We start from the raw sequence: 7,653 nt of genomic DNA on the forward strand, positions 1-7,653 counted from the left end.
CACCTTATTTGAATATAAACCTTTTTTCTCCAAGTCCTCTCCTCTAAGGGAGATTTCAATGATGGAGGATAGTCCCTATGAGTCCTTTGAACCACTTATAGCTTTTGACCTTCCTCCTGTTCCAGTCCATGCGGTTGAACCCGATTCATCTCCAGTCTATGTTGTTGAACCCAAGTCACCTTTTATTTTTATTTCTGCTAGTGTCACTAAATCTGAGTCATCTCCTATTCCAACCAGTGTTACTCACAAGTTTCCACGATTTTCTCAGGTATATTCAAGGAGAAAGGCCGCTTCAAAATTGACACAGGTTCAAGAATCTAACTTAGACCCTGGTAATGGGATTATGGTAAGATCTGAACCATCTTTAGAATCGAGTGAAACATCCACTGACCTAACAGACAACCAAGATCTTCACATTGCTGTTAGAAAAGATACCAGGGAATGTACCAAACGAGCACTCTATCCAATATCTCACTTAAACACTTATCACCAGCCCACAAAAGATTCATTATAAGTCTAAACACCATCACTATCCCTCACAGTGTGTCTAAAGCATTGTCAAAAAGAGAATGAAAGGATGCTATGAGGGAGGACATGAATGCATTAGAAAAGAATAAAACATGGAAGATTGTTGATTGTAAGTGGATTTTCACCGCTGAAATACAAAGTTGATGATGGATCTCTTGAGAGATATAAACCAAGATTGGTGGCAAAAGGATATACCCAGACTTATAGGGTTGATTATTAGAGACCTTTACTCTAGTTGTAAAAATGAATACAGTGAAAGTCCTGCTATCATTGACTACCCACTTCACTTGGCCACTCCTACGGTATGATGTTAAGAACGCATTTCTCCATGGGGACTTAGATGAAGGACACAGGTAACAAAGTGTGCAAGCTAAGGAAGACCTTTTATGGGTTAAAACAATCCCCTAAAGCATGGTTTGGAAGATTTGCAAATGTCATGAAGAAGTCTAGTTATAAATAAAGTTAGGGTGATCACATTCTTTTAATTAAGCATTCAACTACGGGAAAGGTGACTGCTCTTCTAGTTCATGAAGATGACATCATAATGACTGAAAATGATGAAAAAGAGAAGCATGAACTGAAGCAGAAACTAGTGGAGGAGTTTGAAATAAAAGAACTGGGTAAACTGAAGTACTTCCTGGATATTGAGGTAGTATATTCCACTCAAGGAATCTTCATTTCTCAGCAAAAGTATATGACTGATCTATTGGCAGAAACAAGAAAAATTAGTTGTAACCAAGTGTCTAACCCAATGGATCCAAATCACAAGCTAAGGAAGAACCAGTTGTTAACAAAAGAATGTACCAAAAGTTACTTGGTAGACTCATATACCTTGCTCACACTCGGCCAGACATAGCATATTCTGTGAGCGTGATCAATCAATTCATGCATGATCCAAGAGAATCTCATCTTCAAGCTGCTTATAAGGTGCTACATTACTTGAAAGGCAATCCGGGGAAAGGAATTCTGTTCAGGAAGAACGATACTTTGGCTTTAGAAGCTTACATTGCTGCTAACTATGCAAGTTCCCTAGTGGACAGAAAATCAATTATAGGGTACTGTACTTTCCTTGGTGGAAATCTGGTGATGTCGAAGAGCAAAAAGCAGAATGTGATAGCTAGGCCATTTGCAGAATCAGAATTTAGGGTTATTGCTCAAGGATTATGTGAACTACTCTGGTTGAAGATTATTCTAGACGACTTAAAATTCAAATGGGAATGTCTCATGAAGCTCTACTATGACAATAAGTCAGCCATCAATATTGCTCATAATCCTATTCAACATGATAGGACAAAGCATATTGAAATTGATAGACATTTCATCAAAGAAAAATTGGAGAAAAGATTAGTGTGTATGTCCTATATTCCTTTGGAACGTCAATTAGCTGATGTTTTAATAAAGGGGCTAAACAGTTCAAGATTCCATGATCTCATATTCAAGCTGGGAATAGAACACATCTATTTCTCAACTTGAAGGGGAGTTTCAAGTTGTAGATGAGCTGTAAATAGATTAGGAGATCAATTGAAATCCCTTTAATTGAGGGATTTAGTTAGATAGATTGCATATATTTAGGATTGTGTTGGTTTCCTATTTTGAGTTAGTTTCCTATTTTTCCTATTTTTCCTCTTATAATCTATTAAATGATATGGTATATTGGCAATATGGAGTTGAATCCATTTTTCTCATTAATAATAATTCCTATTTTACTTCGCATTCAAACATCAAAATCAAAAGATATTTTAAATAACATCACGGTATACAAGCTCTAATCAATTAGATAAGCTGGACTCATATATACCTTTTGACAAAGATTATGGATTATAAAAACTTGCTTTGTTTGTATCATCACATCCTTTGGTAACTCAATCTATAGCAATGGAAACTTAAGTCAACAGATTCTTATGCACATGAAGAGTAAATAAATCAAAAAAGGAATAAATATTGTGCTTTAAAAGCACAAATAATATAGACAAGTCCACTTTATTTTCTACAATACTTATGGCATGAAGCCCTTTTGTAGTATAAATCAATACAAGAAATGGTCTTTCAGTATGAAGATAACAAATGATTGTTTGTCTTCACAATGATATGTGATGCAGTGGAAGCGAGGACTGTGGAGAGTCTAGTAACCATTTATTCTGTTATAAAGCATCCCTACATATTAATAGTAATACCTGATATTTGAACTTTGCAAATTCTTCACTATCCAACCATAGAGATTTTGAGCTAATATTCATGTATGAGTATTGATTTTTTCTTGCAGAAGCTCCACCTTTCCATCTTGCTTGTCCCTAGAATGTTTTCCCTAAGATTGATGGTCTGTGTGGTCATGTATATAATAAAAAATAGGTTACAAACCTTTATGCAAGTTATGTATGCCATTAGACATGTTTAAGTAAATTGCAGAAGCAACAAGTTAATTAGCAAAAACATAGGATGGTATTCGGTTCATACGACGAAACTTAGAATCGAAGTAAACTCCTATAATTACAACAAAATAACAGAACTTATACACTTAAATGAGCCTTTGGTAGGCCTCAACAATTAAGCTCGATTTCAAATGGTTAAGACTATTCTTGACACTTTGATTTATATAGGAATAATGGATCTCAAGAACTAAATGTCACGAGCTAACTTAAGAATAAGTAACTTAAAAATAAATTTGAATCCATTAATCTAAGAAGCATACTTTTCTTTTTTGGAGTTTCAGACTGCAAACTATTAGCAGAGGTTTTTGCACCTTATCCTAAATGTCAACTTCAAGTATAAAACATCTCACTAAAAGTGCTACATTTTTCATAAAAATTGAAATCCCAATTTAGTAAAGCAATGACTAATTATTATGACAATACAAAACTTAAACCCTAGTCGAAAAAATATATACCTGAAAGAAAAGATCAAAAGGGAACTGCTTACCCTGAATGCCATATGTTCTGTCTTTAGTTTCTAAAATATTGCTCATAAATAACATGGTACTTAGCTGGGATAAAATCCTTGAATCAACAGAGACATATATTCTCAAATATGGATCTTGAAACTTATGGAATATTAGGAAAGACTCACAAAGAATTAAAGACAAGATCTCAGGAAAGTTATAATATTTTTTCCATATATCCTAATAAACTTCCATTAACTGTTTTAGAATTAAGATGAAGTTAAACCTCGTTAGCCTAACATCAGACAAAAGTGACATATTACATGACATACAAATTTGTCCAGAAAACAGCCATTATCTATTCCTTTTTCTAGAATATAGGTTCCCATCATATTCTCTTGTGTCAATGGAAGCCAAAAATAGTACAAAAAATTAAATTTAGAAAACGAAAATAAAGCATAATGAATAAAGATAGGTGCATATGTAAAACTACATAACTAGCAATGAAATACTACAAAAAGTAACAAAGGGCATGAGAAAAACCTTGCTAATTTTGATTCGTAGCTCTAGACCCCACACACCGTGTGAATAGGTAGTCCCAGTCCAAACTCAGCTTCTTCCACATACTTCCAAAACCTCCACTCTCTCTCATCAGCTGCCCCAAACCCACTTGTCTCAAAATATACAAACCTAAATATCAAAACTAAAACTTTATCATGATGAATATACAATTCAACTCATCAAAAAGAAAAAAAATCTGAAAAAGGTCTAAAATTCTCAAAGTACCCTATTGAGAGCCAAATCGACATCGAATTTTCTCAAATCAACCTTCTCCAAGTCCCAAAGGTTGAAATCAACATAGGAATTGTACTCGTCATGGCCAAACTTGGGAGGTAAAGTGATAAATAGAAAATCCTTCCCTGCCAAAAATTAGAAAGTAAAAACCAAAACAATTAGCTACGATTAAAGGGGATGAAGAAATAGGGAGAGGTAAAATGGAAAGAGAGGAATAGAGAAACAGAAAGGGGAAAGATGCCTAAGAGAAAGAGAGAGAGAGAGAGAGACAGAGCAAGAGGGGCTATCGATCAGAGAGCACACACCCACAAGGAAAACGTCAACAATCGGAGATGACACTCCGATATTAGGCAAAACATCTATTGGAGTTAAGGACTGATTGGATTGGAGATTGAGTTGGAGGTGGCGTGTATCAAAAGAGGACTAAAGCAAACATCATTTGAAGGGAAATGAAAATACAGCGCCAAAACTTCCCTAGCTAAATGAAAATTTTAATTCACTAAATATTAAAATATATGTTTTTTTATCAAAAAATAAAAGTATAAATTATAATGATAGAAATTCAATATTTTATATGATAAATAATTTAATATAAAAAATTTACATATCATAATAACATTAATAACAACATTATTAATATATGGAGTTTTATATTTTATAAATAAAACAAAAATCAAAGAAAAGAAAGAACCAATAATTGAAAATGAAAAAAAAAATAGTTATTTGACAAGAATCTCTTAGTAAAACATATTGTTATATGTTTTATTAAAATTAAAAGATAAAAATTGAAAAAGAAATGTTTACAAATAATTGCATAATTATGTTCGTGAAGAATTTGGAAAAATTGAACGAAAAAATAAAACTAAAAAAAAATCGTTATTTGATAAGAATTTATATAAAAAACCATATAAATAATTTAAAAATATATAAACATATTTTACTAAAAAATAAAATAAAAATTTATTGTGTACGAACAATAAAAGTTAAGGTTAAATTGTTATAAATAAATATATAATTACTTGTTCATAAAGAATTGGGAAAAAAATCGAACCAATAATTAAAAAAAAAAAAAAAAAAAAAAAGAGAATGATTTGGCAAGAATATTTTATAAAAGATCATATAAATAGTTTATTCATGTATATATTTCAGATTTTTATGGGGGTGAATGGGGGGAATGCACTCTTAAGATTGTCTGATTAGTTGTTCAGGTGCACGTAAGTTTACCTGGACACACTTTAATAGTTAAAATATAAAAAAAAAAATCAAGAACCAATATTTTTATTCATTTTTTTATTATTTTTGGAAATTCTTTGTAACGAATGTTATATTTTAAAAAAAATATATATATATATATATCATAACAACCATATATTTTTCAATCTAATTATGTTCTTTTAATGATTTATTATAAACTATTTTCTCATTGCTAATAAAGATTTTAAATTATTATAATTGTTATACAAATAATTTTGCAGGTTTGTAAGTACCAATAGTCAATATCTTTAATTATATTTTTTTTTACAAAAAAAAAATAGATATAAATATTTTTGAAATATTAATGGTATTGTCCCTAAACGATATCTCATTTGCATTTTATCCTCTCTCGACAAGCTTATGTAATAAAATGACACCATCAATATTCTTCTATAAGATGTGCTCATGAACTTTCGTCAAGGATTTCACATAAAATTGTAAAAATTTATGAGTTTAAGAGCTAAATTCCCACCAAAAAAAAAAAAAAAAGGAGAAAACATTAAGGCACCAATATATAATACCTTGTAAAGATCATGGTGTATTTGTATACCTTTTTAATTTTATCAAATTTGTATATAATAGTCTTCATTTAAAAAAAAAAATTATCTATCTTTTAGAAGTGTATATCCATTTACATACATGGACGGATCTATTTTTGTACTTTTTATAATTGGGATGTGTGTGAAGAAATGCACAGAAAATTGAAGCTGAAAAAAAAATTAAGGCACCAAAATATATTAACCTGTAAAGTAAGCTATTCGTACTAATACCCTTTCAATTTAAACAAATTTGTCTATAATACTATCTATTTATTTATATTTTAAAAGTATACATCCATCTACATGGACGGATCCATTTGAGGCTCGTGCCACTCTAAATTTTTTTCTTTTCTTTTTTTATTTTGTTAGAGATTTCAAAGAAAATTGTAAACGTTTATACTAAAATATAATAATATGTAAAGTTTAAAATGTATATGTGCTTATGTCCCTTTTATGTATAATAGTCTTTATGAAAAATTTCAAATACAATAATATATATTTATCTATTCAATTTTGTTATAAAAAAGACTAAGTTTATACCAAATAAAAATTTAATGCTAAGTATAATTTTAATAGGTTAGTTTTATGCTAGAGTGAACACTCCGTTGTGTAATATGCTTATATACTTTGACACAAAACTGATTTTTTTTAAAATGATATTTAACATTAGATTTTCACTTTATAGAATAAATTTAATTTTCTTTGTCGAAAAATGATTATTTGTATTTTTTAAATATATATCCATCTACATGGATGGATCCACATAAGGCACATCCCCGCTTATTTTTTATTATTATTTTTTGTTTATTTTAAAATAATATTTAGGCAAAACACAAGTTGTGTCCCATGTCGATTTCTCTTTACACACAATTAAATTAGTTTGTAATTTTTTTTTCTTTTCTTTTTTTCTAATTTTGATAATTCTTTTTTCTTAGTTATCCATCTAACATTTTTATCTTTCATTTATCTAATAATCATAGTACTTAATACAGTTTTTTTTTTTTTTTTTTTTTTGTGTGTCTTTCCCCAAAGGATATCTTTGATTAGATAAAATATTTGGGGTTGCAGCCGGCTATTAACTCAACCAACATCTTGTTTATACTTAATATAGTTATGTTAATACTAACAAATGTTTATTGCCAATCGTATTACATTATTAATTTTGTTTTCTTTTATATTATTTTTGAAATCTTTAAAGAGCTTCAACTACTAACTAATTGGTCCTTTTAATAGTCGCTGAAGATCTTATCCAAATATATTCTTATTCAATTTTCTATTTACTTAAAGTGTTAGCAATCATAGAATTGGTCACTAATATGCACTTTTACTGACCAACAATTTTCGGTCACTAAACAATTTATACGTATATTATTTTTATTTGTTAGACTATCAACGACCAAACTATTGGTCACCACTAATTACTTTTAACAACCAACTTTGTTTTGGCCTTTGAAACATCCTTTTCCTGCCAAAGAAAAGGGCGTGAATAATTTCCCGCTCTCATCTTTAGCAACCAAATCTTTATTGGTCATAGAAAAGGCTTACTAGTGACCAATATTTTGGTCTCTGAAAGTGATTGACCCATGTTTACCACTGGTTTCCCTACATCAGCTACCAAATATGTAGTGACCAACTTTTGGTCACTATTGGGCTCTTTTAGTT

The sequence above is a fragment of the Ziziphus jujuba genome, chromosome 9, assembly GCF_031755915.1.
Source record: "Ziziphus jujuba cultivar Dongzao chromosome 9, ASM3175591v1".
Lineage (NCBI taxonomy): Eukaryota > Viridiplantae > Streptophyta > Magnoliopsida > Rosales > Rhamnaceae > Ziziphus > Ziziphus jujuba.